General features: G+C 46.4%; 1 protein-coding gene across 1 annotated transcript in view; it reads right to left on the minus strand.

Annotated features, from left to right (window-relative positions):
• LOC103115605 (protein S100-A8) overlaps positions 1-16,359 on the minus strand; it is a 253,840-nt gene that overhangs the window by 166,500 nt on the left and 70,981 nt on the right. The gene's annotated exons all lie outside the window — the stretch shown is intronic.

The raw sequence follows: 16,359 nt of genomic DNA on the forward strand, positions 1-16,359 counted from the left end.
GGCCCCTAGGAGAGTAAGAACTATGTCTTCTCATCCTAAGACCCCTGAGTGGTGAGATGCCATCTCAGAGAATACAGGGTATGGAAGGGTACCGAATTCTCACCCACCAGCAAGTGCAGCCAGAACTAAAGTTAAATGTCAGTGGGGTGGGGAGTGGAGGCACACCTATTAAAGCATACATGTTAACAGTGCACCAGGACCTGGGTTCAAGACTGGTTCAAGCTTCATAAGCAGTAAAGCAATCCTGCAGATGTCTCTCCTTTTCTCTCCCTCTCTATCTCCCCTTTCCCTCTCAATTTCTCTTTCCTATCCAATGAAAGGGGAGAAAACGGCCACGGGGAGCAATGGATTCATCATGCAGGCATCCAGCCCCAGCAATAAATAAATACATATTATTTTAAGTTTAAAAAGAGGGGGATATGGTAGTAGCACCACAGGTTAAGAGGACATGGCGCAAAGCGCAAGGTTCCCGATTCGTGGCCATGGCTCCCCACTTGCAGGAGAGTTGCTTCACAAGCGGTGAAGCAGGTCTGCAGGTGTCTATCTTTCTCTCCCCTCTCTGTCTTTCCCACCTCTTTCCATTTCTCTCTGTCCTATCTGGCAACAAGGTCATCAATAACAACAATAATAATAACCACAACAATGATAAAAACAACAAGGACAACAAAAAGGAAAATAAATAAAATATATTTTTTAAAACTTTAAAAAGAAAAAAAATGTTCAGAGCCAGTGAATAGCTCACTTGACTAGTGCTTTGCTTTGCCATGTGTGTGACTCAGATTGGAGCCCAGCCCCCACAGTATTGAAGGGTGCTTTGGTGCTGAGGTCACTCACTCTCTCTCTGACACCATGTTAAAAAAAAAAGGAGGAGGAGGAGGAAGAGGAGGAAGAGAAGGAGGCAGCTGGGAAACAGTATAATGGTTCTACAAAAGATTCTCATACCTGAGGCTCTGAGGTTCTAAATTCTATCCTTAGCACCAACACCATAAGCCAGAGCTGAGCAATGCTCTGTTCTGTTTTTCTGTGCTTTTCTCTCTGTACCTCTTTCAATTAAATATATAAATGTTTTTATTATTTTAAAGAGAAAAAATAGAAAGAAAAGAAAAAGTTAAAATGTCTAGTACCTGGAGATGATAATAGAACTTGGGGACAGGAGGACAGAGCTCCCAAGGGCCTTTCCTCTGAAGAAACCTGGCCAGCTGGGGAGAGTGAAGCAGGACCCAAAGTGGAGGGGGGGGGCATTTCAGGGGACTCTCTCTCACCAAGCCAAATTCTCCAGGCAAGAAGGTGGGGCGAAGGAGGCCACTCAGACTGGCAGGCCCACACATGACAAGCTAGCTCTTGTTGCTTAGTACTGTCAGAATCCAGGACTTAATAGAAAACAAAACGTGGGAATGAGCCAAACATACTCAGGATTTTCCTTATAACACACTTACACACACACACACACACACACACACACATACACTCACATACTCATGCATACTCCCTGGTCTGGACCTCCCCCAAAAGGTCTCCAGGCTGAGAAGTCCTCAGAGTAACTCCCAAAATTGAGATTTCACACAGGGACCTTAAAAAAAAATTTAATGCTCAACAAATTGTTTGGCTTCATATGTTAACTCTCTTTTCAATCACCAGGTTCCAGATGCCACCAGGATGCTGGCTAGGCTTCCCTGGATTGAAGATCCCACCAATGTGTCCTGGAGCTCAGCTTCCCCAGAGACACACCTTACTAGGGAAAGAGAGAGGCAGACTGGGAGTATGGACCGACCAGTCAACGCCCATGTTCAGCGAGGAAGCAATTACAGAAGCCAGACCTTCTACCTTCTGCAACCCTCAACGACCCTGGGTCCATGCTCCCAGAGGGCTGGAGAATGGGAAAGCTACCATGGGAGGGGGTGGGTTATGGGGATTGGGTGGTGGGAATTGTGTGGAGTTGTACCCATCCTACCTTATGTTTTTGTTCACTAATCCTTTCTTAAATAAAAAATTTAAAAAAAAAAATTTAAGTCTGATACTTCACTTCCCCAAAATAGGACCCCCAACTGGTTCCATGAAGGAAGCCCACGTGAGAAAATAATGGAGAGAAGACCAGAGTGTAGACCCACAAGGGTGCCCACCCCCACCAGCCCTCAGTGGGACCGAGGAAATCAGGCCTGAGAGGCTGGGAAGTAGGCAGGAGGCCAGGTCCCCTGAGAGGTGGGTTATATGCTGCCCCCTACTTGACAGTTAAGGGCTTGGTGTTTGAGGATACCCAGCCCATTCCAGCTTAAGCCCACCAACTCCTGGTCTCACACCTTCATTCCATCCAAGACTATGGGCCCCGCCATGGAAGGAGCATTCAGTCAGACAAGGGCAGCCCCTACCACCAATGTCCTAGGGACAAACTGGGCCTCCCATGAGAAGTAAACACTTCCCAGGGGAAGGGGAAAAGAGGGGTGAGGGAATTCAGGAATCCTGCCAGGACTGTGTGTCAGAGTCTACAAGGGCATGCTGGGACACCACAGTGTGTGTGTGTGTGTGTGTGTGTGTGTGTGTGTGTGTGTGTGTGTGTGTGTGTTACCCTTAAAGTACTAAAGGGGGAGGGCAGAAATGACAGCTGGAGAAGGGAATATCAGGAAAATACAAAAGTGTTTTTTTTTTTTACAGAAGACAAAGAGAGATGGGGAGAGAGAGAGAGAGCTGCAGCATTGCTTTACTACTTATGGAACTTTCCCCCTGAAGGTGGGAACTGAGGAATTGAACCCAGGTCCTTGAGCATGGTATTATATGTTATCACCCAGCCCCAAAGGGTTTTGTTTGTCTGTTTTGTTTTTATATTAGTTATTTGACAGAAGTTGACAGAAAGAGAGGTTGAGAGGGAGAGAAAAACTAAGAGAGGCACCTGCAGCACTATTCCATTGCTCTTGAAGCTTCCCTCTGTGTACGTAGACCAGGCTTAGACTGGCACCACTGCACATGGCAATGTGTGCCTCTACTAGGTGACCCCAAAGGTATTAAGATTTTTAACAGCAGATACAAAAACATTTTTTCTTTTAATATTTTATTTATTTGACCAGAGAAATGTTCAGCTCTGGCTTATGGTAGTACCAGGGATTGAACCTGGGACCTCTGAGCCTCAAGCATGAAAGTCTGTTACATAAACCCCTGTGCTATCGCCCCAGTCGAACCAGAACATTTTTTCACTCCGTGATGAGGAAAGCTTGAAGCAACCTTGGCAGGCCCCCTGGTGAAGGTGGCTCTGTTCACAAGCTAACCATGGCAGTCAGATGCATACTGTTCCTGCATCTACTTCCAGCCAAGGAGGGGACACTAGGTGACTTTGCAGAAATTATAAAGAGGATGCTGGGCCGCCTAAGTTTGAAAAAGAACAAAAAAAAAAAAACTCAGGCCTCCCTGTGCCCCAGCCCCCAGGGACACCACCCTTCCGGCAGCCCTCTCCCAGAAGCCCAAGCCTAGGTGACTCACCAGTGGTGGCAGCCCAGATGTACAGGCTGTGACTCAGCGGCACCGCCCTCCTCCCAGGGCCAGTTTGTTGTGGTCAAGGTTCCAGGCAGAAACACCAGCCCAGGCACAAGACCAGAGACCAGATACCCAGAACCCTCCGTGTCCCCCCTCAAATTCAGCACTAAACAGGGATCTGACTGAAACTGAGCTGCTGTCTTCCTGGGGGCCACAGGGGTGGGGGCAGCAGAGGCAGCCCACATTTGAGACAAGGCCTTGGGTGCTCAATATCCTCTTTACCAGCTCTCCAGTATCTCCCACTCCCCAAGGTACTTGAGACCCTGTGCTGCTTCTTATTTTGATAGAGACTGAGAGAAATCAAGAGATAAATGGAGAGAAAAGAGAGGGGGAGAGACAGAAAAACAGGCATCACTGCTTCAGCTCTTCAGGTGGTGATGGGGGGGGAGGGTTTGAACCTTGGTCTTGCACATAGTAACATGGAGCTTGCAGGAATCCCTTTTATCAACAAACAGGGAAGAGTTACATGCCTGAGGCTCCCAATTCCATCCCTGGTGTCACAGAGGAGCTCTGGCTTCTCTCTCCCTCTCTGTCACTTGGGAAATTCTCTGTCCTGCATGTAATGTGTGTATGAATTAATGAGAGGTGGGGAACCAGAGCATCATGCTGACACATGCAGTGCTGGGGATCAAACTCAGAACCTCATGGCTGAGAATTCACATTTTATCCACTAGGTTACTACTTCCCAAACTTGAAAAAAAAATTTTTTTTTAAGATTCCTCTGGTTAGGGAGATGGTTCAGCTGGTAGAGATTCTTTCACGTTGAGTTTCCTAGTCCCATCTCAGTACCACACATACCAAATTGGTTTCTCTCTCTCCTTCTATATGCCTAATGTGAAACTCTTCCTGTCATTTGTAGTCTTTAGAATAGATTTCTTTGGGAGTTGGGCAGTAGTGCAGTGGGTTAAGTGCAGGACCGGCATAAGGATCCCAGTTCGAGCCCCAGGCTCCCCCACCTGCAGGTGAGTCTCTTCACGAGCGGTGAAGCAGGTCTGCAGGTCTGTCTTTCTCTGCCCCTCTCTGTCTTCCTTCCTCTCTCCATTTCAACAACATCAATAACAACAACAATAATAACTACTGTTTCTATCCAATAAATAAAAATTAAGATAATAAATTAAAGAGAGGAGGAGAGGGAGATAGAGAAGAAGAGAGACAGAGACACTTTCAGACCTGCTTCACCACTCATGAAGTGTCCTCCCTGTAGGTGGAAAGCAGAGGTTTGAACTCCAGCCCCTGTGCATAGTAACATGTCTGCTCAACCAGGTGTGCCATCACCTGGCCCCCTCTCTCCACCTTTTTTTTCTTTTGGGGGGGGATTATGGTTTACAGTCAACAGTAAATACAGTAGTTGGTACATGTCTTTCCCTTTCTATCTCCCCCTCCCACCTCAATTTCTCTTTCTCAAAACAAATAAACGTGTTTAAAACATGTATTTTATTTGTTTCATCAAAGGGAGAGAAGATGGAGGGAAAGAACCAGAGGATCACTCTGGCACATGAAGTGCTGGGTATTAAACTCAGAACCTCATGTGTGAGAGAGCAGTGCATCTATTGTGCGGAGGAGAGAGAGGGAGAGAGAGAAGCAGGGCATCACATTTGATGCTGAAAACTGAACTCTGGACCTCGTGCCTTTATCCCAAAGCTCTAGTCAACACATCTCTGGCTTTAGCTGTCGCACTCAGCAGAGGCCCTCCAGCTAAGGGTCCAGGGTCATGTCCTCACAGCTTATCTACACCCAGCAGATTCTGCCTCTGCTGGGTCACTGTGCCCTGAGCATGCTGGTTTCTCACCAGGTGTTCACAGGTGTGTGGGTGTGTATGGGTGTGGGTGTGTGTGTACACCCAGGCTGTGCACATGTGTGTGCCCACAGCATGCCCACTCACCCCCTCTTCTGCTGAGATCCCACTTAACCTACCCAAGTCAGCCAACTGCCTCCTCCTCCAGGAAGCCCTCCCAACCCCACCTGCTCTGTTCCCTCAAAGCACCCCTTTGTTCTTGGATTCTTAGGGGGCCACCTCTGAATAGAGTCAACATTTGTCTCCTTTAACCTTCACGTTGCACTGTGAGCTCACTCAGCGAGTCCCACTCCTTTCTGCACAGCAAGCAACACTCCCCCGGTCCCCAACACCAGGTGCAACTGATGAGAAGAGGGGTGGGGAAGCCTGGGGTTGCTGCACCTGCAGAGAACACCCCACCATTTTGACTACCATCCTACCATCCTACCTAGGTAGTAATAGCTTCTCTGCCTCCCTGAGGGGGTAAGTGAGCCGGCAGGTTGGAAAACAGTGTCTCAGCAATTAGGGAGTCTCAGAGGAAGAGCTGCAGGAAGCATGACACCCGAAGGGCATGGGCAAGGGCGGGGTGGGGGGAACAGTACACTCCCAGCAGGCAGAGAAAGACAGGCAGAGGAAGCAGGGACAGAGAGACAATCGCGCTGGAGACTGGGAGAAAAGGTCTCAGACTGAAGGGGGAGCCGCAGAGTCCCTCCCGACTCAGAAATGAGGCTGACTTGGCAATGCACCCACCAAGGAGTCTTGCTCCCAAAACTAGTGAAAAGCCCATCCTTTTGTCACTCGCTGTGCCATCTCCCCCTCACCTCCTTGCAGAAGAGGCAGGTGGGCGAAGAAAAACCCCAGAACCCAAAGCCACTCACTCTATCTTGTCCCTCCTCCCTAAGACAGGGGGAGCTGGCACACGGGAAGGCACTGGACAAGCCCCTGATAGGGGCTCTGCCCAGCCCAGCCTGGGAGCTGGGTCCTGGATGTGCACCCAACCACTTCTGCAACTCTCACCCCTCTCACCACTCTCACCCAACTCCCACTTCTTCAGCCACCCACCCACCCCAACAGCAGCTTCCACCCGTGGTGGCTGGATTTGGCGCTCCCTCTGGTGGTTGAGGCTTGTCACTGCAAGCTGGTCTCGCCCTCCTTGCCTTCCTCCCTCCTGCAGTTTGGCTCCTTCCTGCCCTGGCTTGACGCAGCTCTGACTCACCTGCCCTCCCACACTCACTGACCGAAGCAACAAGTACCACAGTAATAGGGTGAAGGACTGGAATCCCTAATAGGTTCCTGATCAGCCAGAGTAAAAGCTATGTACTCTCTCTTGAACAGTTAAATCAGTGAGTCAGGAGATGGCACAGTGGATGAAGTGTTAAGACTCTGAAGCATGAAGGCCATTGTTTTATCCCCAGCATTGCATGTGCCAGAGTGAGGCTCTGCTTCTCTCTCTCCTTCTTGCTGTGTCTCTCATGTGAACAAATCAATCTTTAAAGATTTTATAAAATAAATAAACTTTTAAAATAAATCTTTTTTCTTCTTTACAGAGCATGGGACTTGCAAGCATAAGGTTCCAAGTTCAATTCCTGAGAACCTGTACAATAAAAAGATACTCTGCTTTTTCTTCTTTTCTCATGCTCTTTCTCTTTCTTTTAGATAAATATTTTTTACATTGACTTTTTTTAACCTGCTCAGCTCTGATTTATAGTGGTGCTGAGGACTGAACCTGAGACCTCAGAGCCTCAGGCAGGAAAGTGTTTTGTGGAACCATTATGCTGACTTCCCAGCCCATGAGTCTTCTTTTTCTTTCTTAATTGCTACTAGGGTTATCTCTGGGGCTCAGTGCCTACAGGACAAATCCATTCCTCCCATGCACCATGCAAAAAAAAGACCATTTTTTTACCTTTTTTTTTTCTATTTTACTTGATAGAACAGACAGAAATTAAGAAGGGAGGTAGGAATAGAAAGGGAGAGAGAAAGAGATACCTACAAACCGGCTTCACCACTCAGGAAGCTTCCCTCCTGCAAGTAACTACAGCATTGGTGCTATGGTCTCTCTCTTTCTCTGCCTCTCTTTATCTAGAAGGAGGAGGAAAAAGAGTCTAAGGAGAAAGAGGAAGAGGAGGGAAGGAAGGAAAGGAAGGAAGGAAAGAGGGAGGAGAATTTTCCTATCACAGCTCCTGGGAAGCAATGGGATATACATACTGACTTTGCCCACCCCACTAAAACACTCATAATTTCCTAAGCAACACATCCAAGAGAAAGGGGCATCTCTTGGTTTCTTATTACCTTTTTGTTGAATAGAGACAGAGGGAGATTGGCAGGGAAGGAAGAGATTGAGGAGGAGAGAGAAAAAGACACTTGCAGATTGCCTCACACTCATGAAGTTTCCCCCCTTCAGGTGGAGATCAGGTCCTTGCACATGGTAATATGTTGGCTCTACCAGGTTCACTGCCTGCTTTCCTCTATTACCTGCCTTTGGCCCCACCTCTGACACGGAGCTCCTAAGATCCTTGCACATTCCTGAGTGATTCTAGTACCAAAAACCAGGTCCCTCCATCACACAGAGAGACTAAACTGACCAGTAGAGGTTCTTTGTAGAGGACATCTTTTTCACCATTTTATTGGGGGTTAATGGTTTTAAGGACAATTGTTGGCACATGGATACAATTTCTCATCTCCCCAAAAAGGAGTTCACATCATGGGGGAAAATATGCTCAATGGAATGCTTTGAAATCAAAAAAGGGACATTACATCCTTAAGCACAAAATGAATGGAACACAAAGTGATTGTGCTTAGCAAAGTAAGAAGATTAAAGACAACTACTGAGGGTGGGGGGCGTCGGGTGGTAGCACAGCAGGTTGAACTCATGTGATGCAAAGCTCAAGGACCGGAGTGAGGATTTCGATTCACAGGCGGTGAAGCAGGTCTGCACGTGTCTATCTTTCTCTTCCCCTCTCTGTCTTCTCCTCCTCTCTCCATTTCTCTCTGTCCTGTCCAGCAACAAACAACACCAACAACAGCAATAATAACCACAGCAAGGCTACAACAACAAGGGCAACAAAAGGGGGAAAAAAATGGCCTCCAGGAGCAGTGGATTTATGGTGCAGGCACTGAGCCCCAGCAATAACCCTAGAGGCAAAAAAAAATGACAACTACTGGATGGTTTCGCTCATATGTGGAATATAGAGAATTTAAACAATGAACTTGCAAAAATATAGAAGTAGGCAAACTGTCTCTAAGACTTTGTGAAAACTGTAGTGGTTATTATTGAGGGAGGAGCACAGAACTTTGGTGGTGAATACAATATGGAACTATACCCCATAATCTTTTTTTAAGATTTATTTATTTATGAGCTATGAAGGAGACCAGAAGACTCTGTGTGTGTGTGTGTGTGTGTGTGTGTGTGTGTGTGTGTGTGAGAGAGAGAGAGAAATAAAACTTAGGACCTCATGCCTGTCAGTCCAATGTTTAATCTACTGTACCTTTTTCATTATACTCCCTGTAATCTCTTATAATCTTGTAAATCATTACTAAATTTCTAATAAAAATCAGAAGAAAGGGGTGTCAGGAAAATGGTGTATATGTGACCACGTGCATCCAAGGCCCCAGTCCCCACTGGCAGGAAGGAAGTAGTGCTGCAGGTGCCTTTCTTTTTCTCTCCATCTCTATCTCTCCTTTCTCTCTATTTCTATCCAATAAACAAGTAAAATATTTTAAAGTACATAGTTAAATATAAATAAATATAAATAAAATTTAACAAAAAAGAGTTTCACATTTGGTAGCTTAGGGAATTGAGGAGAGGGGACAGGATTCAAAACAGCAATTATTTTTTATGTTTTATTTTTTTATTAGTGACTTAATATTGATTTATAAGATTGTAAGATAATAGGGGTATAATTCCATATAGTTCCCACCAACAGTGTTCTGTGTCCCATCCCTTCCATTGGAAACTTAATTATTGTTTATCCCTCTGGGAGTATGGACCAAAAAAATTTGGGGGATGCAGAAAATGTGAGTTCTGGCTTCTGTTATTGCTTCTCCAATGGAAATTGATGTTGGCAGGTCGATCCATACCCTTAGCCTGTTTCTATCTTTCTAGTGGGGTAGGGTTCTGGAGAGGAGAGGTTCCAGGAATCATTGGTGAGGGAAGTCAGGATGGATTCATACTAGCATCTGGAACTTGGTGGCAAAACAGCCATTATTTTTAGGAGAGAAAAACACCTCCCTTAGAGAAACAAAGGGATCCTTTATAACTAGACTGCCTGTGTAATTATAATTAACACATCAAAAGAGAAGCTTCTGGCAGAAGCCTACACAGACCAGAAATTTTCTGAGGCTGTTCCTGGCAGTGCCACTGGATTACAGGGAAAACAAAATCCTCTTTCAGCAATAAGGGCCCTGGGGCTAACCCATCACCTGGGGCCCTAGTCAGGTAATCCTTGGATCCCTTTAGATTCAGTCGGCCTAGACCTCTAATAGATCTCTCTTCCCACCATCACTGGTCACTTCCATCAGGAATGTCATTATAATCCCTCTAGTGGGCTTCTTTAGGACCATACCCTCACTATGAAAAAATACCAATGGTAAGGACTGCCCCCTCTTTGAAGAGAAGCTTGCTGCCTTTCAGCCACCAAGTTTCAGATGCTACTACAATTTCATCCTGACCTCCCTGTGCTGAAGACCTCACCAATATAGCCTGGTGTTGTTAAAATTCGGAGGCTCCAGCTGCCCAGGCTAGCCTCACGGGCGGGTAACAGAGACGACCAGAGACGTACTGCTGGGCAGGGAAGTTGTATTTCTTTATTCAGGAACAACGATTCATAAACTAAACCAAACTAATCACCAAGCAGAACTCTGCTGCCTCTTTCCCCCCACGGCGGCCCAAGCACTCTCGAATTCTGGAACTCTGGAACCCTCTCGGGGTTCCTAGGGGCGGGGCCAAGCGGGCAGCAAAACTAGCAGGACTGATCCAATTTTCTTGGCAGGGGGAGAGCTACAACAACCTAATGTAAAGCATACAACAGCCTGGGACCTCACCTCTTCAGAGCCCTGCCCCACTAGGGAAAGACAGAAACAGGATGAAGGTATGGATCGACCTGCCACCCATGTCCACTGGGAAAGTAATTACAGAAGTCAGAGCTCCCACCTTCTGCACCCCATGAGCAATTTTGGCCCAGGGGCCGGGTGGTGGCATATCTGATTGAGCGCCCATGTTGCAATGTGCAAGGACCTGGGTTCAAGCCCCCAGGCCCCACCTGCAGAGGAAAGCTTTGCGAGTGGTGGAGCAGGGCTGTGTCTCTCTGTCTCTCCCTCTCTGTCTCCCCCTTCCTTCTCAATTTCTGGCTGTCTCTCTCTAATAAATAAAGATAACTGGGAATCGGGTGGTAACAGCAGGTTAAGTGCACGTGGCGCCAAGCACAAGGACCAGCATAAGGATCCTGGTTTGAGGCCCTGGATCCCCACCTGCAGGGGAGTCGCTTCACAAGTGGTGAAGCAGGTCTGCAGGTGTCTGTCTTTCTCTCCCCCTCCCTGTCTTCCCCTCCTCTCTCCATTTCTCTGTCCTATCCAACAACAATGACATCAATAACAACAATAATAACTACAACAATAAAACAACAAGGACATCAAAAGGGAATAAATAAATAAATATTTTTTAAAAGATATTTTTTTGGTCCATACTCCCAGAAGGGTAAATGTTAGGGGAAGATGATCAGAGGGCTCTGAACTCATTCCATCAGGACCCAAAGACAGAAGGGAGTGGAGAGGAGGAAGGACACTCAGAAGTAGTAGGTGTGACTTATATGGGGAAAAAGGGAGAGAGGGAAGGATCATAGAAAAAAATAGACAAATATATATATATAAATATAGATAGCTATAGAAATAAGTAAACCCAAATCTGTGATCTTGGGAGAACTAATACAGTTTCCAATGAAGGGAATGGGGATGCAGAACTCTAGTGGTGGGAAAGATATGGAATTATACCCCTGTTACTTTATAATTTTGTAAGTCAATATTAAATCACTAAAATATATATATAAGGGCCCCGGGAGCATCTGTTGTTTTGCTGAGGAGACACTAGGTGGCTCACTAGAAAGAGGAGGCTTGAGACTTCCAACACCACCTCTCATAGGCAAGAAGGGAAAGGGACTAAAACAGAGTTATTACCCAACCTCTGGTGATTTGTACTTTTAAGAATTAATTTTTATTTATTAAGGAGAGAAAGAGAGAAGGGGAGACAGAGAACCAGAGCATCACTTTGGCACATGTGATTTTGAGGACTGAACTCAGGACCTCATGCTTGAAAATCCAATGCTCTATCCACTGCATTAATGTGTTTTCCCAAGCATGTTATGGCCCACCAGTTACAACTGGTGGGTCAGAACCCAGGTGACAACCTATGTGTGGACTTTGTGGGGTGGGTTGCCTGGGAATTCTAGAACTTACTCCAGGAAAACATGAGTCAGTCTTAGCAGGCAAGTAGGAAATGGGGTGCTCTGTGTGAGCTTAAAGGAGGCTCATAGGAAAGGGGCTGGGTTCCTCATGAGTGCACATGCTACAGTGAGTGCACATGCTACCCATGAGCACACATGCTACAATGCACTCAGACCTGGGTTCAAGCCCCCAGCCCCCACATGTAGAGAGAAAGCTACACAAGTGGTGAAGAAGTGAGACACTTGGCATGCTCTGTTCTGCAGCTGGGACCTGGATATTTCCTGGGCATTCCCAAAGGAGAGGAAACCCAATATTCAGGCCTCCTGAGGCCTGTCCATCAACCACCCCACAGCCAGGGCTAGCCCTTTGGTGCTCTAGGCAAGAATAAACTACTCCTTGTGCCTCAACTGTTGTTTTACCACCAGTGTTTACTGGGTGTTAGGGGCTCTGCAATTCTACTACTTGCTGCAGACTACTTTTTCCCAGATAGAGGGTGAGAGACAGAGATGGAGAGAGATACATAGAAAGGAGTAACACCACAGCGCCACTCCACTGCTCGTGAATTTTCTCCTATACTTACATGGTGCTCCCAAGTGGTGCTGAGTTCTGGTGTATAATGATGTGTACACTCTACTGGGTAAATGACTTCTGGGCACCCACCAACTTCTTCTATTCTTATGAAAGCAAGCTCACGGGAGGACTGCCAGTCTACGTTAGCAGTGTTCCAGAAACCCAGGCTGAAAAGACAGGCCATGAGGTGCTCGGCTCAGCCTGGGGCACATCACAGGCCTCAGCCAGAGACTAAGGGCAGCTTCAGAAAGAAGAAGGTGACTCAGGAGAGAAAACAGGGAGTCACACAGCTTCATGGTGTTGCTCATAAGGAAGTGGCTTACAGGATGTTTTCAAAGATCAGTGTGTCATATTGGGAAACAGTCAGAGCAGAGAAGTTAAGACTTCTAGTTAATGGGTGTAAATCAGCTCCACCATGTTCTGTTAATCCAGATTTTTTAGTTACTAAGGTCAGAAGTTCAAGCTCAATGAAGACAAAAAAAGGAGGAGGAACAGGTTATATTGTGTGACTGGTACAATCACTGGTAATTTGTGGACTCAGTGAACCAGCCTTAGGGGCTGGAAGGGAGCATTCAGCACCACTCATCTTCACAACCATCCTCCCATCCATCCTCCCACCCTTCCTCCCACACATCACCCACCCATCCTCCCACCCTTCTTCCCATTCTTCCTCCCACCCCTTCTCCCAGTTATTCTTTCAGCTATCCTCCACCTTCTCTCTAAACTATTTCTCTGCATATTGGTGTCCCTCAAAGCAGAAAGGCCTCTCCCTCCTGTGAGGAACATGACAGCCTTCAGAAAGTTTAGCCTAAAGCAGCCTAGGGGAGCCACCACCACTCCCACCCAGTTGACCCCACATGGCTCAAAGACTCAGGTGGACTGACCCCAGTCTCCAGGGAGTCCGGATGCTGTGTTTGTACAGTATAGATCAGACACCCAGCCTTTGGGTCAGGGTTCATCTCCCAGGGGCAGGGAGCACGTTAGTGCATTTGCACCTGGAACTGAGACCTGAGAAGCAGGTGGCCCCCAGAGCTTCCTGTCTTCCTCTGTAACCTGAAGCTGCTCTAACCAGCTCCTGCATCAGAGGAGGTGATGAGTGCTAAGTCCATGGTGAGCACTCAGTGAGTGCTGTTGGCTTTCATGACAGCTGAAACCCACAACACTGCCCAGGTGGGGTTGTCTAACACAAGCAACATGAAACCACTGTCAACCCCACACAGCCACTAGAACACAAGAAGAGCAGCCTCCTCCTGCTCCCCAACCAGTATGTTTTGTCTTTGGAGCCTTCACTTTGTCACCTGCTGGTATCAAGTGCTTCTGACAGGTCAGCAGCCAGCCGGAGGTGACTCAGCTGGTAGAGAGGAGGACATTTGCACTAACAAAAACCCAGTATTCCAGGCATAGGCCAGAGTGGTGCATTGGGATCTCTGTCTCTCTTAAGCTCTTTTTTTTTGCCTCCAAGGTTATCAATGGGGCTCGGTGCCTGCACTAGGAATCCACTGCTCCTGGAGGCCATTTTTTCCATTTTGTTGCCCTTGTTATTATTGTTATTGTTGGTGGTGTTATTGTTGTTATTGGATATAACAGAGAGAAATCAAGAGAGGAGGAGTAGAGTAGGGCACCAAAGTAAAAACCCTGGGGTGAGGGTGAGGGTGGATAGTAGGTTTCCTGGGGCGGTGGGCGGGATGGGACACAGTCTTTTGGTGGTGGAAATGGTGTTTATGTACACTCCTATTAATTTGTAGTCATATAAATCATTATTTAATTACTATGAGAGGGGGAAAATTGATTGTATGTTAAAAACTTTTTAAAGCACAGACTGAGTCTTTTTAATACATAGGCTGAGTCTTTGATATGTTGACTCTCTTAAAAGCTTAGACCAGGGAGAACAGAAGCAACCGGTGGCAAAGCTATATACAAATGTGTCAAAGGACATCAATTATGTTGATGTTGGGTATGATACAGCAAATCCTAAACAAAGGGATTTTTCAAAGTTAGCCCAATGGGAGTCAGGCGGTAGCGCAGCAGGTTAAGCGCAGGTGGCGCAAAGGGCAAGGACCAGCAAGGATCCCGGTTCCAGCCGCAGGCTCCCCACCTGCAGGGGAGTTGCTTCACAAGCAGGTCTGTAGGTGTCTATCTTTCTCTCCCCCTCTCTGTCTTCCCCTCCTCTCTCCATTTCTCTCTGTCCTGTCAAAGAACGATGACATCAGTAACAACAACAATGACTACAACAATAAAACAACAAGGGCAACAAAAGGGAACATATAAATAAATAATTTTTTAAATACATTTAAAAAAAACAAAGTAAACCCAATTATCAAATTATGTGATTATAGCAATAACTATCTGTTGTCTTCTTAACCCTAAGACAGCAGGAACCTTCCACTTCCTCTATAGAACCTATATTTCCCCCAGTCCTGGAACCTCTAGGATGGGGCTCAATTTCCTGCATGCTTCTCTCAAGTCATACCAAATAATATTGCATCTGCCGATTGCAACCTAATCAACACAACGAGTACCACCTCAGCATGCTTCACTTCAGACTATGTCCAGAGACTTCAGGTGTGGAATGTCAACCCTTCAGCTTCATTACTCAGGTGAGATCTTTCCTTTCATAGTATTCTCTAATTCCATTCTAGGAGGTTCACTTCCTAACAAAGTCCCAAAATCTACATATAGACCAGGTCCCATGAGATAGAGCATATGTTCGTTCACATGTATCCATAAATTAGGGCAAAATATATACCAGAAAGCAAAAGTACACAATAGTCTGCAGTGAGTCAGTATCAAGTTCCTAATTAGTATCTAATTAGACTTAGATATCCTCCTCATCTACTTCCTATTACAGTTCTCTCACTCACTCCAAAGCTAACCTTAGCAAAGCAAGGACTACAAAAGCTGAATAAGGGCAAGAGACTGGCATATTTTAATGATGACTCTTTAGTCACTATCAAGCCACCCTATCATCTGGGGCCCTATTCAGATAGTCCTGAGATTCCTGAACAGACATGATGGGCCTAGACCTCAAATAAATCCCTCTCGCCTTGTTACTGGTCATCTCTATCAGGAACAATAAAAAAGACCCCTTTGTGGGGCCCCCATAGGACCTTGCCCTCAACTTGGATCAACAACAATAGAGATAGTTCCATCCTCTGAAGGGAGGCTGGACAACATACTCTATGCTACACCTGAGAAAGAGGGGTCAATATTGGGGCTTGAAACGTTCCTCCTCATGACCACAGAATGTGATCTCAGATCTACAGGGATGCAGAGGTCACATAGGCTCCTAAGCTGAATATAGGCCCCAGATCAGATCAAATTGATGGAGTTTATAGTCAACAATATTTATACACCTTTCCCATATTAGGGAGCTACTCTCTTCCCTGATCCAGCTTTCTGTCCCTTTTCCAGCCATGACATCATCTCCCCAGACAAGAACTTGGATCCACCTGCATATCAGATTTTAAGCTCAGGAAAAAAAAAAAAAAAACTAGTATAACCACAGGCCCTTTGAAATATAACTAAAATATGCCTACTAGCTATCTACAAAACGGAGGACCCCCCCCCCAACACTTCATCTGCACTATTCCATCTGCCTTTAGGTCCATGATTGTTCAACAATTTGTTTGGCTTTGTATGTTAACTCTCTTTTCAGCCACCAGGTTCCAGATGCTAGCATGATGCCGACCAGACTTCCCTGGACAGACAACCCTACCAATATGTCCTAGAGTTCTGCTTCCCCAGATCCCCACCCTACTAGGGAAAGAGAGAGGCAGGCTGGGAGTATGGATTGACCTGTCAACGCCCATGTTCAGCGGGGAAGCAATTACAGAAGCCAGACCTTCCACCTTTGGCATCCCACAATGACCTTGGGTTCATACTCCCAGAGGGTTAAAGAACAGGAAAGTTATCAAGGGATGGGATGGGATATGGAGTTCTGGTGGTGGGAATGTGTGGAGTTGTACCCCTCTTATCCTATGGCTTTGTTAATGTCGCCTTTTTTAGAAAGAAAGAAAGAAAGAAAGAAAGAAAGAAAGAAAGAAAGAAAGGGAAGACAA

The sequence above is a fragment of the Erinaceus europaeus genome, chromosome 11 (genome assembly GCF_950295315.1).
Source record: "Erinaceus europaeus chromosome 11, mEriEur2.1, whole genome shotgun sequence".
NCBI lineage: Eukaryota > Metazoa > Chordata > Mammalia > Eulipotyphla > Erinaceidae > Erinaceus > Erinaceus europaeus.